The sequence below is a fragment of the Ambystoma mexicanum genome, chromosome 7q (assembly GCF_040938575.1).
Source record: "Ambystoma mexicanum isolate Mex_15411 chromosome 7q, UKY_AmexF1_1, whole genome shotgun sequence".
Taxonomy (NCBI): Eukaryota; Metazoa; Chordata; class Amphibia; order Caudata; family Ambystomatidae; genus Ambystoma; species Ambystoma mexicanum.
In genome coordinates this window covers 1,059,850,227-1,059,873,425 of record NC_090941.1, presented here as the reverse complement: position 1 = coordinate 1,059,873,425, position 23,199 = coordinate 1,059,850,227, and the positions used below count along the sequence as shown (strand labels likewise).

General features: G+C 46.7%; 1 protein-coding gene across 5 annotated transcripts in view; it reads right to left on the bottom strand.

The window, feature by feature from the left end:
* Nucleotides 1-23,199, bottom strand: part of LOC138528612 (uncharacterized) — a 1,266,637-nt gene that overhangs the window by 1,199,098 nt on the left and 44,340 nt on the right. Inside the window, exon 3 of one of the 5 annotated variants that reach the window (XM_069640406.1) lies at nt 1,135-1,187. The exons of the other annotated variants lie outside the window; for them this stretch is intronic. The gene's annotated coding sequence lies outside the window, so the exon portion shown is untranslated. The remainder of the gene's footprint in view (nt 1-1,134; nt 1,188-23,199) is intronic. 5 annotated transcript variants of the gene reach the window in all.

Below are 23,199 nucleotides of genomic sequence, written 5' to 3'. Positions count from 1 at the left end.
GACAGACTTCTCCAGGGCTTTTGACCTGGTTATCGGGGAACGTATGTGGGCCAAAATGAGAGACTGGGGAGTACCGAGAAGACTGCTGTCAATTAATTGAACTACATAAAGTTACCTCACTGATGGTACGACTAGATGAGGCCGGACATCTAACCAACACAATTAATGTGAGGCAAGGGTGCTTGGGAGCACCATTCTTTTTCAACCTGCATCTGTCAGACCTAGGGCCCTTTCTGCAATCTTGGGCAATGGCAAGCCCTAAACTAAATACAACTAAGCTTTATTGACTCGCCTATGCAGACGACATAGTCTTGATTGACAGAACAGCAGTAGGGTTGCAACACCTACTGAATGGCCTAAGCAAATGTACTAAAGTAAATGGACTCCAAGTAAACCCAAAGAAATCACAAATCTTAGTGCTTAAACATCCAAATAAGCATATAAACTATACAAGCTTGTTTCTCGAAGGAGAAGTGATCCCGAGAACAGAAGAGATGGTGTATCTGGGCTATGTGGTACATGCTTCTCCATCAATCAGCAAAATGGAAGAAGAAATAAGGCTAAAGGTTGAGAGAGCGGTGCCACAGATGAAAGATTCTTTGTGAACTTTGCAAATTCTCTATAATAATAATAATTTGGCACTTATATATAGCTACGAACCCTCGGGTATCTGAGCGCTGCTTATTATTACCCACAGTTTGTGGTGCTCATTTATCGACCTCGGAAGGATGAAAGGCTGAGTTTGGCCCCGCCGGGATTCCAACCTGCGTTAGCAGGCTCTGCATGGATGTCAAAGCGAGCGCTCTTCTTGCTGTGCCACTTGACCGGCTAATAAACCGTTGATAAAGTTCTGTTGCAAAAATAATTCCAGTAATATTATATGGCCTGGAGTCCAAACCAACACTGGGACCTAGATTGGCAAAAAGTGGAAGGACAGATTTTGAAAATATTGCTAGGACTGCCAAATTCCCTTCCCATGTCGGTCCTAAGGTTCGAACTCGGCTAAAATCCCTGAAGCAACAAGTAGACTGGAGACTTCTTTCACTATATAGGTTGATAGTAGAACCACAAGAAAAATCTATACGAGGACATACAACTACAGCTGCAAACAGGCAAGTCAAAGATAGTAAACACCTGGAGTCCTGACGGAGGCCGACTCATCGGTGGAAGTTCTGAAGGCCAACCCCCTGAAAGAAAAAAAAGAAACAAACGATGGACTGGATCAGAACAGGGGAGAAAATGCAGCACATAAAACCTCAGAGCAGGTTCCTTATGGTGGACAAAAAAGCACCCAAACTGGGAATTACGAAATACATTTCTCAGGGCGCGCCTAAATTTAATTCACACAGGAGAAATTTTAAATACTAGAGGACAAAAACACAACGCTATCATTCTGTGTGACATCTACGCATATCCAAACAAGCAAAACCCAAGCCATCTGCTCCGAGACTGTGAGGGGACCTGGGATATAAGAACAAGCTACTTTTCTAAAAGTTTGTGGACAAAGTGGAAGGGCTTTTATCGGAAAACCTACTGGAACCTACTGATCTCGGGGCACAACATTGCCCTAACCATAGCAGTTGGACAGGTCCTAGCAAAGGTTGGACTGCGACCTATGGGAGACTGACAGAATGTAGACATTAATCTTAATCAGAAATAGAAGTAACGTGGGAGTATCAATGACCGATTGCCACCCATGATTACTCCACCTCTGTCTGAACATTTAAACAGAAAAGAGGATAATTAAAGGCCGGCCGTTTTTGGTTAATATGACATGGCCCAGTTTGGGTATTTTTTTGTCTAAGCATCTTTTGTATTTATCCCAACTAATTTAGTTTCTTATTTGTTTTTATGGAATATAAAAGCAAATTTGTCTTTATCATGTATTTTTAATGTTGGAAAACTGTTTTGTAAAGGTCAGATCTGATAAAAAAAAAAAACAAAGGCGATATTGACCTAGTGGGATATTTTGTGAAATATTTTTCACCTCTGATCCTGTAGCGTCTGCAGTGGTACCCACTTGGGACCTTATGTCCTGAAGGAACTACAGGAGGATCCGTTTGAGCCTATTGAAGGCACATCATTGAAATTGCTCATGTGCAAAACAGTGATCTTGGCGACAATTACTTCGGCTTGACGGTTGGAGGAAATGGGACTTAGTTTGTAAGGCCCCAAGTCTGGTAGTCCAGAAAAGTCTGGTAGTCCAGGAGGAAGCACTGTTCTGCATGTGTCTTCCATCTTTTATTCCCAAAGAATCTTTCAAAGTTTAATTTATCCCAGGAGATACTTCTTCCTTCCATTTTTCCACATCCAGTCTCTCCCGAGGAAGTGGCCTGGAATCATCTGGCTGTGAAGCAAGCAATACTTCTGCATCTTGACAAATTAGTAAGAAAACCCACTGTTCAGACCATTAGCAGATGGATTAGAGAGACCATTTCCATAGCCTATTCTCTAAATGGAACGCCATCTCCTCTTCCTAGGATCCAAGGGGAGTAGGGAGGGAAGGGGGAGGGGGGGGGGGGGGGAGTCGACAGAGCCATGGCAACTTTTTTGGATGGAGGCACGTTGGGGGCGGAGTCACCATCCCCGACAGTTGCAGCACTGTAACGTGGGCCGATCCAAACCCTTTTGTTAAGCACTATAGGCTGAACCTACACTCAGAGGGTGCGGGGGTATGGAGTGCTAGCACGTGTTGGACCACATTCAGGATGTCCATCACAATAAATGGCACGCAAGACATATGGTTGTTCAGTGTAGTTATAGTTCATTCCTATGAAGTTGGTATTTCTCATTTGTAAGGGACACCGAATGTGGAGGTAATCCAAGTACTTAACAGCAATCTTTATTACTCCTAATCCTGATGTGTAGGTGGGAGAAGGGTGCCCCAAGTTTTCCAACTATGCTTTGACTAATGATATCTTGGATGGAGACAAAATATTTGCACAGCTCATGTTAAAAATCTGTAGACTTCATTGACATTTTTATTTTAGTTCTACCACATTTGTCATGTTATTTCACATGCAAGCTTGGAATTCCCAGCAGGCTGCCGGGCTACTCCATTCCAGTATAGTGCACTGAAAGATGCAAAAATCAAGGAGAGCTGCTGCTATTGGAGAAGCCCTACGTGTGCAGCTCAAACTGGAACGCAACTGATATCTCCATAAAGAGGACATAAAAGGCAAGCAGGGTAATGAAGTTCGGGACCCATCACACTGAGGTTTTTCGAGTACCTAGCTGTTGGCGAGAAAGCAACTACCACCCTAAATTGGAAACTGCTTCCCCATCACATAGAAAGTCCAAGAACATGTATACACTGATTTCAGTAATGTTGCCAAATCTAATTTATAAATGCTATGAACCTAAAACAGACTTACCCCCACCCCCTCAAAAAAAACACACAACCTCCACCCCAAAAACTGGTAGCCGTCATTACAATATTCTAGAGAGGACGCCAACTTTCTGCAGCCAGCTCAATGGTTCACACCTCATGCTTAGCTTTTAGGGCATCCCAAGGCCACAAATACACATGGAAGCAATGCTTTGTGAGGTGAGAGATCACAGAAAACAAACGTGACAGCAACTATGAGGTTTAATTTTACAATTTGATATGTTTAACTTACTTCGGGATGGTAGACCACAATACACCTCCCCTCTGACAAAAACGTACTTTTTGAAGGCGTGCTAGCAATCCCCACTGCAACGAGGTGTGTACCGAACTTCGACATCGATTAAGAGTTCTGCCAAATTCCTGCTGGAAAACCGCTAATCGTCTCCAGCCAAATAAAGTCTTGCTATTTTGACTCTAGCTGAATACTTCCTCTTCTTAATGTAATGTCAGAATCAGAGGCAAACATGGAGTTCAGATTGCCAAAAGGAATGGAATAACTATTGACTGCAAGCATGCTTGAATAAATAGGTCTGTGGTGCATACGTTTGTGTATTGGATAGGATTTATTAGGAGAGAGCATGGTTTGCTCCAATGGGAAATGCTTTTTGAGAAAGTTGAATTCATAACAGGTACTGGAAACCAATTGGACTAACGTAGTCATTAATAGGTCAGGCAGAGTTAAATGCCCCAGCCTAACAGACTTCTCAGAGAAAGCTGGGAAATATCTCCAGATACTCTGTGTGCAAAACTGCCAGATGATGGGAGATATTCAAAGAGCTAGGTTATGTCTGGGAATATGTAGTAGTATTCCCAATAGTCGGACTGCCTCTTCAATATCAACAAAGGTTTAAGACCAGTCAGTTACATGTCACACAGTGCAAGATGCAGCTGGCATTCTCAAACCCAACTTGCTTATTTGGAGATCTCTTGAACAATACAGGCCAGTTTATCCCAACAGGAAACGCGTGAGAGGGGACAGAGGGATCAAGAGATTCTGCTAGTGTGTCGGGTTGAAGACATACATAGAAAAGGCTATATAGCGCTGCATCCTCTAGGTATTGTAAATCAACATGGATTGAAATTTGGTACAATTGAAGGACTGCTGAACAAGCAAATGCTTTCTTAGAGCATGTGGTGGCTGGGCAGGTTCAATCACATGTCAAGGCTTCCCCTGCACAGTACACTAGCTGCCTCTCTGAGAGAATGCCCACCATGTTTGGCAAACAGGAGAAGGATTCTCTGGTTCCAGATAGCAGGGAGATGAAGTCCACTTTCCTCACATGCACCCTTCGACTTGTGTCCTATGTGAACAGAAACAATTTATACATTTCAGCGCAAGCCAATTTACACTGTGTGCGATTTACACTAGCAGTTATAAATTTGTTAATTTCAACCTAATACTTTGCATTCATTTGAGCAGCACAAGTTTTGAATATGCAACATCCTTCCATACATATGGATCCTGCTTTTTGTTATTCTCTTTTTTGTTTTGTGTGCGTTAAATAAGAATGAGATGCTGATTAAAATAAAATAATAAATGAGCCATGTGGACACAAACATGTATTTTACCCAAATTAGGAAAATGATTTATTAAACAAGATTCGGCTGAATACTTGACACACTTTTCAGTATTCGGCCATATACTGGTCGGTTCACCACTAACTGCCAACTGCCGCCACACACAGTTTTACCGTAAGAGACAATTTCAAGCACCACGACGACATAAACATGACCGAGGTTAAACATGTACAACGTGTGCCTCACTGACCTCATGTATACTTTAAAATCCAGAACAACCCACACAACTTTGATAGCCTTTAATCCGCTTGTACGACACTAAAACTCCCTTAATAGGAGTAGGGCCTACTTATGACATTTTGGTCAGCCCTTGTGTAACGTAATAAGCATTTAAACTATCGACTGACACGGTAGCGGTTTCCAGGTGCATAATTCATTTATGGCTGGCAGGCCAACATTACATTTCGTTCAATACTTTCGATGAATAACAGAAAACGGGCAATTATTCCAGATTAGCCAAGGTTGTGGGCAGTATCAACAGTTTTTCATTAAACAGAGAATAAGAGAATAAAACCAAAATGCTCAGCAACATAGCGGCCCATACGTTATAACCAACAAAAGGAACTCCAGATACTAAATAACCATTTCAGGGGGTGGGCGGCACTCAGTCGCACGACACCCCAATGCCCCTCTATTTTGGCAACTGAGTTCTGAGCAAGGCAATCCGTACATTGCCTAGCTGCCCCCATACCATATGTAACACGCTGCGGGCAGCATCAGCCGTTCTTGCACATTATAGACCTTTAAATTTAATGTGTGTATTGCATGAAAAGCCAGGACCGTTTGAAGGAATCACGCTGCAGACTGAGCCACTTTGCATTAGAATCGAGGGGTGTACTCGGTTTCTTACTCCTATAACAAGGTGCGCCCAATTAGATCTCCAACTCCATCTTGGTTTGATACCGAGTGGCATCAACAAACAGGCAGAAGTGTGCTGCATAAAATCCGCACAAGCGAACTATGACACTCCACTTGTCCTGGTAATTAAAGTGGACCCTGTAACCAGGTGCATTTCTAGAAACCGCACCCACTTGCCCGAGCACGGCCACCCGTTGTTACCCTGCAGGCTCAGCCGCTCACCTCTTAGAGCTCCCACGCCACTGCCAAACCCCCATATACAGCACAGACCGGAAGAGCACAGGGAGTGACCAAAACACACGGAACTGCACCGGGAAGTACCACCTCGGAACTGTACTGACCCTAAAAAAAAAAACCGGATCAGGGTATTCCAAGATGGCCACCCTGTGAGGACGCACATCCCTGCTCCTCCGCCCAGCCGAAGAAACAAAGGAGTAACAACGCATAATAACCCAAAACTCCAACAAAGCAACGAGATTCAGACGCCCCATCCACCGAAGAATACTGGCAACCCGTATCCGAACGCATCCTGTAGCCCATAACCATTGTTTGCCAACGCGGCAAAAGCTGAGCGGGCCCATGCCGAGAACCCGCCATAGCCAACGACAACAGGCAACACCGAAGGACTCGACTTGACACACCAGGTGGGCACAGCTGCTGCAAGCGGGGGCGAGGAGACACGCACCAGACCCGTAACCAGCAACCCCAACCGAGGACAGCACCCCCTCGGGGGACCCTCCCCACTGAGGGCTGAAAGCGCGGAAATAAACACGGGATCGGGGAGAAGCAGACCGCGACTGAAACCTCCAGCGACCGCAACGGGGCACAGAAGAGAACCGAGGGTACACCCGGACAGGCAGAGGTAACAGCCCCCCCCCGCCACCCACTGGGGCACGGCCTTGAGGCCTGGTCCCCAACCCAAGAGTGAGGCCAACCACCACTCTAACAAGCCCCTGACGCTGATCCGGACACAGCGATCCTGCCCCCCCCCCCGCTGCCCCCCTCCCCAACCCTCAAGAGAGCACCGATCAATAGCCCTAGCATTCAGCAGCGGTCTCCCACTCACAACACCCACACCCTTGAGTTATTGGCCATACATTGCGCACGGAACCCCCCCGAACTAGAAAGCGATCCCACTGACTGGTTCCCCGCGATCAGCACATCTGAGGAGGGAATCCATCCCCGCAACCCCGAATCCCCAAACGGAGCCCTATCTCTTAAGGAAAGCTGATAGAACCTGCACTCGGAGACCTTGGGGAACCCCTCACTCCCAACCGCCGAGATCTGTGCCTGGGAGGGCATACTCTACACGGGCAACACACTCTGGGCCCGCACCACAGGGCGCAAACAGCTGCACGGCCCGAGGCTGCCGTAACACACGCACTCCCAGCGCACACGTTGTGGGAAAGCCGTGAGGAGGATCTACGCCAGTGGGGGTCCCGGACACCCCGAAGTCTACCCGATACATGAGCCTGCCTTAGTGCTCCCAGCAGGATAGTGCAATAGGACAGTACAAGAGGAGCTGCGGATGAGTCAGTGGAAGGCAAGGCTCTGGGTCCTCTGGGAGCAACTCAGTGAACACCCTGCAAATGAAGGACCGCTAAAAGCACCCAAAGTACACACAGTCAAGGAAGAGCCCACGGTGAAGCTCTCCGAGCACAGGTACAGCTAATCAAGTGCCTAAGGGGGCAATAGAGAAAGAAGCAACCCTGAAAAGGGCAATCAGCATACCCCTACAACAAGCACTAAGCCCACGGAAGGAGGGGGGACCACCTTGAGACAAAAACCAGCATGACTCCAGAATAGTTGAGAACCCGCGCGCTTGGAGGGGGTTCCGCATCACACAAAAAGATAGGAGACACACATTGCGCACTGAGCCTCCTGCACCAGAAAGCGAACCCGCTGACTCTCCGCGATCACCACATCTGGGGAAGGGAACTCACCCCCGCAATTTCGGATCCCCAAATGAAAACTGACAGAACCTGCGCACAGGGACCCGGAGGAACCCCTCACTCCCCACCGCCAACCACCAGGATCTGTGTCTGGGAGGGGGTGACGCCAGCACCCCCACCCCTCTTATTTTCAATGAGATAATAACCTCAGCGGGAGAATGGAAAGAGGAACAAGTGGGTTTGAAACCTACCCAACCCCAGACCAACGCCGCCCTACTGAAAGTATTGAAGGGCCAACCTGCGAGGAGAGACCCCCTGGAACACCACAATACCGAATCGCACACCATCCGCAACCATCCCGGGACAACAAGGAGCCTTACTACCACCCTTACACCAGTCGCACAACACAGATGTCCGGCACCAAACCAAAGAGCACCCCAGCAAGAACCAGATCCACAGCGAAGGGGCGAAACGGACAATTGGAACTATTCTGGAAACAACCTCAAGAGGGGAAACAGGAAGAGGACTCAAACACAGAAACAGACATAGCGGAAACGGACACCATGGCACTGAACAAAGAGGACCTACAGCAGGGGTGCACAACTGATTTTGACAGAGGGCCGAAAGTACCTTACATGAGGGCTATAGTGGGCCGAAAAGTAAAAGTGGGCGGGGCGGTAGGCGGGACATGTCAGGAGGCTTTTTCAACCCCCAATTTGTATTAAACACATGGAAAAAGATATGTTTTTGAGGGGTAACGATTTTTATTGCATTTCAAACTTACATTTTGTACTACACATTTTCCATTGCTATCATTTATTTCCATTTAGTTATTGTATATCGTCTGTTTAATTAAATTATATATATTTTATTGACCCTTGATTGGACATTCCGTTATTTTGGACTGCTATAGTTTGCTGTTTGGGTTACCCAAGAGGAGTATGGCCTTCGTTGAGTCAGGTTTCCTCAAAAAAGCAAAGGATGTACATCTCCTAACTGTGCCTGTTTTAGCTTTATTATTGAGTTCACTCTTGGAGTGCAACACTATGCCCCATGGCTCCCATTCCCAACCAAACACTATGCCCCATGGCCCCCTCACCCCCAACCAAACACTATGTCCCATGGCCCCTTCACCCCCAACCAAACACTATGCCCCATGGGCCCCTCACCCCCAACCAAAAACTATGCCCCATGGCTCCCACCCCAACCTAACACTATGCCCCATGGCCCTCACCCCCAAGCAAACACTATGCCCCATGGCCCTCACCCCCAAGCAAACACTATGCCCCCTGTCCCTCACCCCCAAGCAAACACTATGCCCCATGGCCCCCTCACCCCCAACCAAACACTATGCCCCATGGCCCCCTCACCCCCAAACACTATTCCCCATGGCTCCCACCTCCAACCAAACACTATGCCCCCTGTCCCTCATCCCCCAAGCAAACACTATGCCCCCTGTCTCTCACCGCCAACTAAACACTATGCCCCATGGCCCCCACCCCCAACCAAACACTATGCCCCCTGTCCCTCACCCCCCCAAGCAAACACTATGCCCCCTGTCCCTCACCCCCAACCAAACACTATGCCCCATGGCCCCCACCCCCAACCAAACACTATGCCGCCTGTCCCTCACCGCCAACCAAACACTATGCCCCATGGCTCCCAACCCCAAACAAACACTATGCCCCATGGCCCCCTCACCCCCCTAACCCCCAACCAAACACTATGCCCCATGGCTCCCACCTCCAACCAAACACTATGCCCCCTGTCCCTCACCCCCCCAAGCAACACTATGCCCCCTGTCTCTCACCCCCAACCAAACACTATGCCCCCTGTCCCTCACCGCCAACCAAACACTATGCCCCATGGCTCCCAACCAAACACTATGCCCCATGGCCCCCTCACCCCCAACCAAACACTATGCCCCATGGCTCCCACCTCCAACCAAACACTATGCCCCATGGCTCCCACCTCCAACCAAACACTATGCCCCATGGCTCCCACCTCCAACCAAACACTATGCCCCCTGTCCCTCACCCCCCCAAGCAAACACTATGCCCCATGGCCCCCTCACCCCCAACCAAACACTATGCCCCATGGCCCCCACCCCCAACCAAACACTATGCCCCATGGCCCCCACCCCCAACCAAACACTATGCCCCCTGTCCCTCACCCCCAACCAAACACTATGCCCCATGGCCCCCTCACCCCCCAACCAAACACTATGCCCCATGGCTCCCACCCCAACCAAACACTATGCCCCCTGTCCCTCACCCCCCCAAGCAAACACTATGCCCCCTGTCCCTCACCCCCCCCCCCAAGCAAACACTATGCCCCCTGTCCCTCACCCCCCAACCAAACACTATGCCCCATGGCCCCCCCTCACCCCCAACCAAACACTATGCCCCAAACACACTCAAGCATGCACCCATACAGACCCGAACCCCCCCACCCCCCCCAACTCAGCAAACTCTCAAACAAGCACCCATACAGACCCGAACCCCCACCCCCCAACTCAGCACACAAAAAACATTCAAATCAAAACATTCATACACATCCGACACCCCCCGACCCCCGCATCTCAACATACACACAAAATACATTCAAACACAAACATTCATACACATCCGACACACCCCCTCAACCCCGCATCTCAACATACACTCAAATACATTCAAACACAAACATTCATACAAATCCGACACACCCCCCCACCCCCGCATCTCAACATACACTCAAAATACATTCAAACACAAACATTCATACACACAAACATAAAGCAAAACAAACCCGACACACAAACAGACCACTTACCGGAGACGTGCTGGAAGGCAGGCAGGCAGGCAAGATGGAAGTCGCTGGAATCGCACTACGGCTGGCATGGTTCAAGGCTGAAATGCCTTCCGGCATCAAGCCTTATGGGCCACGCCAGTCGTAGTGCTGGCCCTCCATTGGTGCAGCACACACGCATTAAGTGGCTCGTAGGAGCGACGTGATGCGTGTGTGTCCTGAGCCAATGAGTGCCAGTGTTTTCACCGGCCCGGAAGACAACAAACACTTTCCTAATGGAGGGCGGCCGCGGGCCGCCCTCCATTAGGAAAGTCTTTGTGCCTCGCGGGCCGGTCAAAAGGGCATGGCGGGCCGCAACTGGCCCGCATGTTGTGCACCCATGACCTACAGGAATGCCTAAGAGGTATGGAGAACAGAATGATGGAATCCCTCCAGACCCAACTGGGCACTATCCACGAAGACCTAAAATCCTCCCTGCACGAGATGAGGAAGGACATCGAAGAGCTGGGGGACAGAGTGGACAGCACGGAGAGGGGCCTCTCAAAGACAGCGGAAGTAAAACAGAAGAGCATCCTCCTAGAACAGAATTCCAGAGCCACAAACAACCATGTACTACAAGCGGAGGACCTCGAGAACCGCTCACGAAGGTCCAATATACGAGTCAAAGGCCTGGCCGAAACTATTGGGGACAAAGACCTCAGACACAATCCAACTATGCTTCAGCAGCATGCTCAATTACATCCCACCCGAAAGCATATCCAGCGACAGGATACACAGAGTGGGGCCCAAGCAAAATGATCCGGGAGCCAGACCTAGAGACGCGCTCATGGCAATGACCTCAATGAAGGAGGAAATTTTACAGGCAGCCCGCAAGCAACAGACAATCACGATCAATTGCAACCAAATCCGACTCTTTCAGGACCTAGCCCTATCCACGCTACACAAAAGGAGACTGATGCAACCAGTCACGAGGGCACTGAAAGCCAAAAACATCATATACAGATGGGCATACCCCTTCGGACTTCAATTCACATGGGAAGGCAAGCCACAGCGGATCTCTACATGCGAAGAAGGGATAACTCTGCTGCAGCTTGAAGTACCCCAGAAAAACATGGAAACACGCCAACCGAGGAAAGGGGGAGGACCCAGACGATGGGAATGGTCCCCCGACACAAGGCAACGACACGAAAGAGAACCTGCACCAGAAGGGCCCAAACAACGATAGACCCTAAAGGAACAGGCTCCGCACGATAACGACGAACGCCACATAACCCGGAAATGGAACGGAGGTGGGGCAGATAACCGCAAAATGAACACAACGAAAGGTAAACCATAGAGGAGATTGAACTAAGCCTGGGCAGAGAGAGGTGGGGGAGGGGAGTTGGGGATCTTGGATCCCACGTCAAGCCCGGATACACCCTGGCGATTGGGACACGGGGGAAAAATCAAGGGGCCCAACGTTCCAGGAGGAACCCGGAGGAGGCGCAAAGATTCCTCGGTCCCACCACCACGAGGGTGAAAACAAGTTCACAAGTTAATGTTTTTTGTTTATTTATGTTGGGTTGGGATTGGTCTGTGATATGGTTCGCGACTACACACCGAACACCGTCTATCGCCAAAAGGGGGCTCACAGACGATGAAGAATCCCCCACACAAGACTCATGCCTGAACCAACAGTCATAACACTGAATGTACAGGGCCTAAACGGCGTAGTATATTAACGCGCCTGACGGAACTCCAAGCCGCAATAGTCTACCTGCAAGAAACACCTGCTCACGCCAGATGAGAAATGGATAGCCCATAAAGCCTTCCCCAAACAATACTTTGCTTCCAGAGAAGGGGGGAAAATACCAGGGGGGCTGGGGGGGTGGGGGAGGGGAATGGGAGAAATCGCAATTCTTCTAAACAATACCATTCAAGAAAAAGACAGTTTATAGAGACATAGATGGTAGATTCCTACTACTCAAGGGACCCTGCACGAACAAACATACACTAGCACTATACGCCCCAAATGATAGACCAGATATCTTCCTGGGTGGAATTCTATGGAACCTGGGAAGCCGGTGCGAGGGACAAATAGGGGGAGATTTCAACTGCATAATGGACCCCATGTTCGACAAGACCCTCCCTCCCACTGTGACAGACGGCAGGAACAGACAAGCACTAGGCAAACTGTTCAGAAATCTAGAGGTGATAGAGACACGGAGATTCTTCCACAACACAGAAAAATAATTCACCCATTACTCACCTGTACACAGGGGCTACTCAAGGATAGACCTGATCCTGACCTCGTCTTCCCTAATCCCACAAATCGAAGACGTACAAATAGGAGTACAATATTTCATTGACCACGCCCCAGTTATATTAAAAATGATCCCAATAACAGACATCCCGCCCTAACAAAACCTGGAAACTGAACAAGCTCATACTTAGACATTGCTCTTAGAGCCCACATGGAAACAGCATTGAATAACTATTTTCAGGACAAAGTCAACGGAGAAACAAACTGGGGGGTAATATCAGACGCGGGCAAAGCAGTGATGCGTGGGGAATTCATATCTCAAACCACAGCATATACACGTGAGAGAAGGTTACTTAAACTGAGCTGGAGCAGGCAGAAACGCAACATAAGGCTAAACAAACACCCAAAACAGTAAGAAACCTCCAAAAAGTGAGAGCCCAACTAGAAACCCAAAACTACATAGTGAGTCTTAAAAATCCAAATGGGGAGATAAGCAAATCAGATGAAGGTAAACTGGAAATTATGGAAAAGTTCCACCTAGACCTCCGCAAAAGAGAGGAACTATCCCCACAACACCAGTTAGAATACATGGCCAAAACAGCCCTTCCCCAGATAACGGAAGAAGACAACCTGAATCTTCAGGCTCCCATAACGGCCCAAGCAATAAGTGACGCCATAACGCACCTCCCACATAATAAGACACCTGGGCCGGATGGGCTCGGGAACGGGTACTACAAAACCTTCAGGAATCAGCTTCTGGGCGCATTAACAAACCTTTTCAATCACATCAGAGAAACCGGGTCAGTTACGCCAGACATGGGCAAATCGACCACAGTCCTAATCCTGAAACCAGGAAAAGACCCCACGGACTGCACAAGTTACAGGCCAATAGCACTACTTAATAGCGACTCCAAGCTATACGCAAAAATTCTGGCAAACAGATTAGCGAAGGTCCTACCCCAAATAATCCACCAAGACCAAGTGGGATTCATCACAGGGACACACACAAGACAACATTAGGCAGGCGGTAGACATTATAGAAAGAGGGAATAGAACAAAACAGAACTTCTTGATAGCGGCCCTAGACTGGCCGTACCTGGAGCGAACCCTGGAAAAATATGGCTGCGACCCCACCTTTATAAAAATGGTGCAAATTACAAACTCCCCTCTAAAAAATTCATAATCAACGGCAGACCCACTACAACAATACAAATCCATAGAGGTACGCGGCAGGGATGCCCACTATCCCCCCCCCTTATATTTGCAATGGCAATGGAGCCAGTGGCACAAACCATAAGACCGGACCAAGAAATAAAAGGGGTATTAGCAGGAGGGATAGCACACAGAATAGCACAATATGCAGACGACATCCTACTGTTCCTAAAGGACACCACCAAATCACTACCTAAAGCCCTAGAAAGATTACAAGACTTCGCCAAGGTATCAGGGTTCACGATTAACTATGCAAAATCAAAAGCCCTAAACATAACCAAAGAAGAGAAGATACCCCCAAAAAATGGCAGCGCAACACCCAATAACCTGGGGCACCTACTAGAATCTACTCGCACTTCACTAAGAGCATGGGACACAGCACTCCGAAAACATCATACAGCTCCCGGACTAGGTCCCTTTACACCAATGGCACACAACCAGGATTTCACCTCAGGTAAACGCGACAGATTCTGGGCAAACTGGGTGCAAACACCCGCTCCTCCTAAAAGAATTCTACCACGAAGGATCCCCATCACAATTCGACGAATGCAAACAGAAATTCGGCATAGGGGAAAAGGGAGAGATACAAATATATACAAATCAGGCACTGGATCTCACAGGAAGGGGTGAAGAAGGCGGCCTCTAGGGCTCCCATAGGACTGGAACTCACCCTACACGAAGGCCAGTTCCCCAAAGCAATAACGAGAATATATAAGCTACTAGACAGCGCACGAATCGAGGACCGAATCTCATATAGAGACAATTGGGAGAAAGACCTGGGAACCCCTATCACGGAGGAAGAGTGGGGACAAATTGGGAAGAGGGGCCAGAAAGCATCCAAATGCATCACAATCAAAAGAGACCTCGTATAAACTACACACAAGATGGTACCTAACTCCACACAGACTAAACAAAATGAACCCAGCCTACCGCCCCAACTGCTGGAGACAATGTGGCAACAGAGGGGACCTATACCACATGTGGTGGACATGCCCTAAAGCTGAAATATACTGGAAAGAAATATTGGGACATATAAGAGAAATCACTGGGAGACAACTCCCTTATGACCCAAAAGTAATACTATTAGGTGCCGCAGTGGCAGGTATCTACGCAGAGACCGCTAACAACGCAGCCCTAATCACGCAGCTACTAAACGGCGGCAAAAACAACCGTGACCCAAGGATAGAACAACTCTGAAAGCCCGGTGGTCGCGTGCTGGTGGGTCAAAATATGGCACATATTGGCAATGGAAAAGGTAGGGGCCATAAAAGACAACAAATACTTGAAATTCAGAGAAGTGTGGGACCCATTCATAGATTATGTCATGGACAGGGAAGCCTACTTCCACAGACCTAACCTGTTGAGAACGATCCTGAACTAAGGCCCCCGGTAAGACGGAAACTCAAAGGGACCCACAGCAACCATTGACTTGGGCAAATAATGCTCGAACTGCAACTGCACAAGCTAACGGTGTAGGAAAACGGAACCAGCCCAGTTGGGGGGAGGGTGGAGGGGAGGGGAGACTGAAAGGGGATACATTTTATTTACGTTACTACAGACCAAAAGGGGAACAGGGGGTGGGGGCGCGGGGCGTTATAAAAGTTAACTCATGGACTTCCTACAGACTTGAAGAGGATGGGGGGTGGGGAGGGTAAAAGTACAATGGAAAATCTCTGTATGTTACCTCCCACATATATGCTTGTAACTTGAGTCCATGAGAAGAAAATAAAATTGTTAAAAAAAAAACACGGATCAGTTGGTGGAACGGCAGCCACCTTGGAACAGTTTCGTTTCCCGCCTTCTGAAGGCGAGCGGTGGCCATCTTGGAACAGTTTCGGCTCCCGCCCGCTGAATGCGTGAGGCGCCACTGTATTTTGCGCTGACCGGGTTCCTAGTGCAGCTGCTGGGGACCTGGCGTACTATTCACTGGCAAGAGATCCTCCGTGCACGCGACGCCACCTCTGTGTACACATAAAGAAAGTCACACGTGTTGGCTTGTGTGTAGTGAAAATAGTTTATGGCAATCACTGCTGGTCATTGGGCCAGACATGCCAACATTCTGAAGCCCCTGAGAGGGAGATTTCAGCACGGAAATCGGGAGAATGCATTTTCCCCATAGGAATGCCATTGGGGATATTGTTATTTTAGGCGGGAGACAGTAAAAAAAAATAGCAATGTTTTTAATGACAAAATCGGGAGTCTCCCGCCTAAATCGGGAGGGTTGGCATGTATGCATTGGGCCGGCTCTCGGCTGATCCCGAGATCCGGCACCAGATATGGAGCCGGATCTCAGGATCCGGCCAGAGTCAGCCGCCCAAGCCCATGAACCGCATTGGAATAAAGCAACCACGACAGCAGCATTGCCTTTTACTGCGTGTTGGCACTGCCCAAGTTAAAAAGGAAGATCTTCCTGGAATCATTCTCGAGTCATCAGGTGACTCCATCCTAGATTCATCCATGGCTAGTTCAGGGAGATCGTCCAAAACCATCCTGAAGTATGTGTATAGGCCGAAATATTCAAGTGAGATGACTCTAGAGTTATCACAGAAACTACTCCAAGAGGAGTTCGGAATACTTCCAGTGATGATCTTGTATTACTCCAGGATGACTTCATGACAACTTCAGTATGGGTTTGAAATTGTGAACGGTTATTGCAGACAATTTCAGGAGGATGTTGCTTTCAAACAATTTAGGAAAAGGGTTTTGATTCCTTGTGTGTAAAATGGGTGGTATTACTATAGGGTTATACTTCGGAATAGTGTACTGGAAAACATGGAATTTGCAGCCGTTACTTGCCTCCTTTCATTAACTAAGGTTTGCTGATTTAATATACAAAACTACAAATCCACCCCACAATGTTAGGAACCAACCTCTAAACTCCCTCATTTCATATCTCACATGGCATCACACACAAACTCCCACAATTACAAATCACTGCACTAAAATAAACACTTTCAGTGACCTAAACAGAATACGATAAAGGTCTACCTGCATGACAATATTGCTGATCACTTCACCCAATATCACTATGAGTAGCTAGAAATTAGTTCAACCATTCACCACACCCAAGAAAACATTAGCTGACCCCCGCCCCCCTCCCAACAGAAATCCAATAGCACAAAAACATGTACCATTTACAAGTTGGCACCAACCTACAAATTCACCAGATCAACTATAATAGTTCTACACACAAGAGCACTTGCATCTTCAGTTTCACAGAGCAGCATGTGTGCTACAATTACATTGTAGATTAGTAGCAGGGGCTGACATAGCAACCAAACTCAGTTGTGGGGATGTTACAATTCCATTTTTTATTAAAACCGTAATCTGAAAGATTGCGCAGGTGTGTGGTAACATGTAGGTGTCACTTCAATGGCCAAACAGGCATGACTGTCATACTGTAACAAAAACACACTGTTAAGGTGATAGAGTTCAGCTTGTCAAATTAGATCTGTCCGACAACATTTGTAGCAGACAATTGCTGGGTTACTTTATAGTCCAATATTTTGCAGTTGTTGCACAGCTACATCAGCAGGAACTGCAACATCACACAGACATTTGCAGATTTAATGCTGTGTCTATCAGTTGTCCAGGTGAAGTAAGAGGCAGGTTCTGAGGAAGGAATGTAGGAGGAATGAAGAACACTAGCCATCCCTGCCAAAAGACTAGATTTGCCAGCTTTTATGAATAGGCATTAATACATTTTGGAATAGTCCGTTTTCAGCCATCAGCTTTTACAATATAATTCTCTTTTTTTCACTGAAACTTCTTTTTCCGGATTCCACCAGTAGCTGCTTTTTCTCCTCTTCCTTTCTTTTTAAAGCCTCAATTATAGCTTTTTGTTATTTCATCAAATGTTTCCTGTGTCTTAATACTGTTTCTTGGCTGCAGGTATGAAAAAGGCAAGTTGAAACTTTATAATGTGACTACCAATACAACAATCATTTTGCCTGAGCTGTACACTGGAGTGACTCCCCTTAAGCACAATCCTATCCGCCCCCTTGGGGGTTTTGCTTATTCTTGCTCCCCTTGGCGCTTTCCCTCCCTCCCCATGCAGCTACCCCACAACGTTCACATTAAAGTGTGTATGGGTACATACCTTTGAGAGTGTGCTGTGACCACTATAATTTATAAATAGCGGCGAGCTGCGTCACCAATTCTGCATGGTCTACTTATAAAGACCATGCATGAATAGGACAGAAAAACGGATTGCTATTTGCGAATCGCGCTCTACCTTGGACATCCTAGATTGGTTCCCCAACCTGTGGACTAAACTTCAGGATTGCATCGAAGGTTAAAAGAAAATCTGAAGATAGTATAGGCATTTCGATTTGGGGAACCAATCCAGGATGTCCAAGCACCACTAAAGACTTTTAGCAGAACGTGCCAGCCATTGACAGGTCTCTCGGGACTCAACCCTTTATCATCAAGTACCATCAGAAAATTGTTTCAAGATATTTTCACAATCAACTTCAAACCTGGTCACCATACCAAGTGTTCAATTTCAAGGCCTTGAAGACGGCTAAGGTCGAAACATGTGTCGGCTGACTTTATGGGAATAAATTCACCTACAGATGACCAGATTATTTTACTTTCATTCTAAAAGACTGCATACCTAAGTGCAATTTGCCAATACCAATCCATTCTCTGTCCTAGCTGAACACATACTCTGACCTCGACTATGGTCCCCGAGGGCATTCAACCCATAGCACTCTATACTTTAGAGTGTTACTCTAAAGGAAAGAGATGCTGTAAAATGAGGTGGGCATTGTGCAGCATTCATCTCTGTGTGGAAAAAAGGGAACGCCGCCTAATAGGGACGTCGGATGTACCCTCCTCCCCCAAACATCAAATAGATGACCCAAAACCCCAAAAAAAATAAAAATTGCTTCCCTAACTACAAAAGCCTGACTGCCTTCAAATCCTTTTCTTCTACTTTCGATACCCTCTATCAGCAATTTACAATTAACTTCACCAGGAATTGCAAAGGCTCAAATTCCCCATCCTTTCAAATGCAGAGAATTGTCGGAATCAAAAAGAGTGCCGTGATTTGAGTTATTGTCTAAAAGAAGAAATTTAAAAAAAGTAAATTTAGTATGCAGCAAGTATTTGTGAACCAGGTCTGTACCCAAAACCATTAATTTATAGTGGGCTTACTATGGATGTTCCTGCCCGATGTGTCCAGATTTATGAGTGATTGGTGCTTGGTCACTTCCCCCAAGACTTCCACCCATTGTGGCTTTAACTAGTTGCATCTGTTTGTTCCAAAGAGGCAATACGTTCTTAACTGCAGGTGTGTGTGTGTGGTGTGTGTGGTGTGTGTGGTGTGTGTGGTGTGTGTGGTGTGTGTGGTGTGTGTGGTGTGTGTGTGTGTGTGTGTGTGTGTGTGTGTGTGTGTGTGTGTGTGTGTGTGTGTGTGTGTGTGTGTGTGTGTGTGTGTGTGTGTGTGTGTGTGTGTGTGTGTGTGTGTGTGTGTGTGTGTGTGTCTTTTAAAAGACAAAGCACCCGTTTCAGTTTTTTTAATCGGACATATCAACCATAGAGAGCCCCAGCTTGCAGACAGCAACATGTACAGGAAATAAGAGGGTATGCAGGGACAGAACCCATTACCAAAGTGATCTTTACTGGAGGGTCAATATTACACCTTAGCAAGCAGGCCTTTGCTAATATGACCAGGCACTATCCTCCAGAAGTGTCAGATGTCTCCTCCCACCTAAACCACCCCCCCCCCCCCCCCCCGGCCCCTGGGGGTGTGTGGTAGGGGTTAGAAATTATTTTACTCAAGGGAGGTGGGGGAGTCAGAATAGAAAGGCTTGAAAACCACTGCCTTAAGGGAATAAAGTGACCTCCCACTTTCAAATAGCAAAGCAATTAATAGCACTCTTTCACGCCCATGTCAGAAAACTCCCGCTACCGCACCAGTCCTCTGATACACAAGGCTGCTTAAAAATCCAGACAAGCATGAAAATAGCTCAACATCATCTAATGAGAATGAACTGGTCCCATCATTAGAGAAGAAAAAAACATAAAAATCATTCAGCCCAGATCATAATAAACAATGATCAAAAAAGATATTTTCAAAATTAATGACATGGATCACTATCCCTAGCAAACATTCAATAAAGTTTACAGGCAAACTATCTTCAATTAACTGCTGAGGTCAAGTGGTTGGGGAAAAAAAAAAAAAAAAAAAAAGGGCATTTAAGTGGCAATACAATCCCTCTGGGAACCTCATCAACCTATATAGATAATGAGACACAAGTATAACTAGAACATGCAGCAATCCAGAGCCCCTGAAACTTACATTTGTATATATTAAATCATGTAGCGATTTCCCCAATCCCCAAAGTGTTGAACAAACTAAACGTAGATCGAGTAGAGCAGGAGTCATGGGAGGAGGGGTGCGAGGGCTTGAAATTAGAACACCATCCCCTGCACATAAAGACTGGCACAACTAGCCCTACTGTGAACCAACAAGGCAATGGAAAACTGGGGTAAACAAGCCATCGGTGTGTTCTTTAAAATAAATGCCGTAAAAAGCTCTGCCTCATGGCTATAGCATCCGTAACTTCCAGCAGTGAAAAATACACTCAAAAGCATTACAATACAAAAGGAGTCTTTGAATGCCAGACAGTTGGCTTTTCATGCGGGGTTGTTTTACAGAACCTCTTTAGGGGTGATTTGACCTTGAACTTCACATTACACAAATGTCAATATTCCCGAGCTTGAAAGGGGGTGGGGGGCGTGGAGACTCTCCTTTAATGCAAATTCAGTTGCTGGACATGCCACTTTTTTGTTGTTGGCTGGTGTTCAATGGCTTAAGTGAAAGCAATGATCAGGTTGCAAGCATTGTTAAGAAAAATAGATTGGGGGGGGGGGGGGTTGGGGCATCTGCCCACTGTTGGTTAGAGGAGTCTTTCTCTCCCTTCTTCATGGGAGTTTGGATGGCCAATATTTGCAACCATTCTCTGTGCGTAGAATCACAACAACAAATCTAAGCCCAAAGCACCCTGTGCCACCAGAAGGAGGAATCGAAGAACTCATTCATCAGGGCGTTACAGCCATCCCCAGCCTGAGACTACACCTGGCAGTGTGTGCAGCACACCCCGTACCACACAGCGGCTCAAACAGTCTGCCACACACTTCAAAATTTAGCCAGCCTTCATGCTAGCCAAACAAAACTTTGCCACTTAGTATACTGCTTCCGAATTAAGCAATATTAAAAATGCTGCGAAAGTCACAAACGCTTCCCACAAGCCACACATCAACAGTCCCCACACAAGGGAAATCTATGCCAGGGGCTATCTGTGCACTGGCATGCAGCTGTTGAAAATGACAAGCATTGTGCCCTCTATAAACAATAGACCAGGGGTCTCCAACCTTTATGTTGGCGTGAGCTACTTTCAGTAGGGGGCCAACAGCAAGAGCTACTTGCAGGCTAGATCAGGGGTTTAAACATTGGAACTTTTTTTTAGCTGTAATTTTCCCTTTATAAATACAAGGAATACCATCCCTTCACGATGTTAATAAGTTCAAAAATCTCTTTATTATGTTTATTATTTGATAATGCGCACAAAACCCAGGGGTAGCCGGGCGCAGCAGGTACAAGGTTACTTAAGCTTGGGTTGCATACAGGGTATAAAAAAAACATAACAGTGCGGTACATACATATCAATACATATATACATATTCATGGAGTGAGAAACTACATGTTACCGTATTGCGAGAGTGCACAGGTAAAAGTGTGAGCAGAATCATCTTAGACTGGGTTACAAGGGTATCAAGGCCGTTGGGTGCCACGAGAATTAGTTGTCGTTGGATCAGAGCCAGTTTTTTACCTTGCATCTGAAGTTAGAATAGGGTAGGTTAGCTCTCAGTGCAGAATTGCATTCATATTTATTAGAAGTTCTCATAAAAAGACTTTCACAATGTAGGAAAATGATTGGGACATTCAGTGTGAAGGTTCACACTGCATGCCATCCACCAGTGGTCTTTAGTCTGGTGTATAACTTGATACAGCAACTCGAATGGAGTCACTCAGATGCTCATCTGTCAGGCGGGTTCGAAATTTCGATTTGATGAAGTCCATATCTGAAAATGCAGATTCACAGAGATAGGAGGAACCAAACCGAGAAGTCACTTTTAATGCTGCTGTGCAAATGTTACTGTACTCCTTGGAATCAACAAGGGTCCAGAAATTGATGTGAGAAGGTCTGCTTTTCAACTGAAAAGTCCACTTACATGCGGACAATCTCCAGTTCCATAGCAAAACTATTCAGAGTAAAACAGGTCACTCATTTGTTCTGCAAGTTCAAACATTGACTTCCATGAAGGGGTTTGCGATGTACATCACACACGGTTCAATCCTTTCGAAATCCCTGAACCGGTCACTGAACTCTTCCTTAAGCCTGCTCAGGAGACTGCTGTATTTGTCTATGTTCGGGACTAGCTGTATGCTCTGTCAGCATTTGCATTACAGAAGGGAAATGATGCATTTTCCTTTTCTCCACTTGTTCACTGAAAAGGTTACGTTTGGACTTAAACGTCTTTACCGCACTTACGTCAGCAATGGTTTTACCCTTTCCTTGTAGTTCACAGTTCAGGGTATTTCATTTCTCAGTACATTCTGCCAGAAATACCAAATCAAGTAGCCAAGAAATGCTGCATAATTGGCCATTCATTTCTTGACCTCATGAAGTCTTTGATTTCTGGCAAAAGTGAAAGAAAGCGACGTAGTATTTTCCCCCTGCTAAGCCATCGGATTCCCGTGTGTAGCAACAGATCACTATGTGCGGCAGATTTGGCCTTTGCACAAATTGAATTCATAATTCACACAACAGGGGCCATTACGTGATCAATCCCCATCACGTTGGCACAAATTGCCTGCTGGTGGATGTTTACAGTGGTAGTGCAATAATGGAGGGAACTCAGGGTCTGCTTTACAGCACGCAACAAAAACCAGAATGACGCCCTGGTGCATCAGTCGTTATTGCCACCAACTTGTTCAATGGAAATTTTGTTTTGACAAAATCATTCTTGACCTCATTGTAGATATCAACACCTCTGGTTGTGGATTTCAGAGGCAACAAGGTCAAGAATTCCTCTTTGTTGGTGAAGTCTTCAAACAACATGCGAGCAAACAGTGCCAGCTGAGCAGTATCACTTGCATCAACTGATTCATCACACTGAAGGGAGAAAAAAAATAAAAAAATTGCATATGCTCAAATCTTTTTTCAATT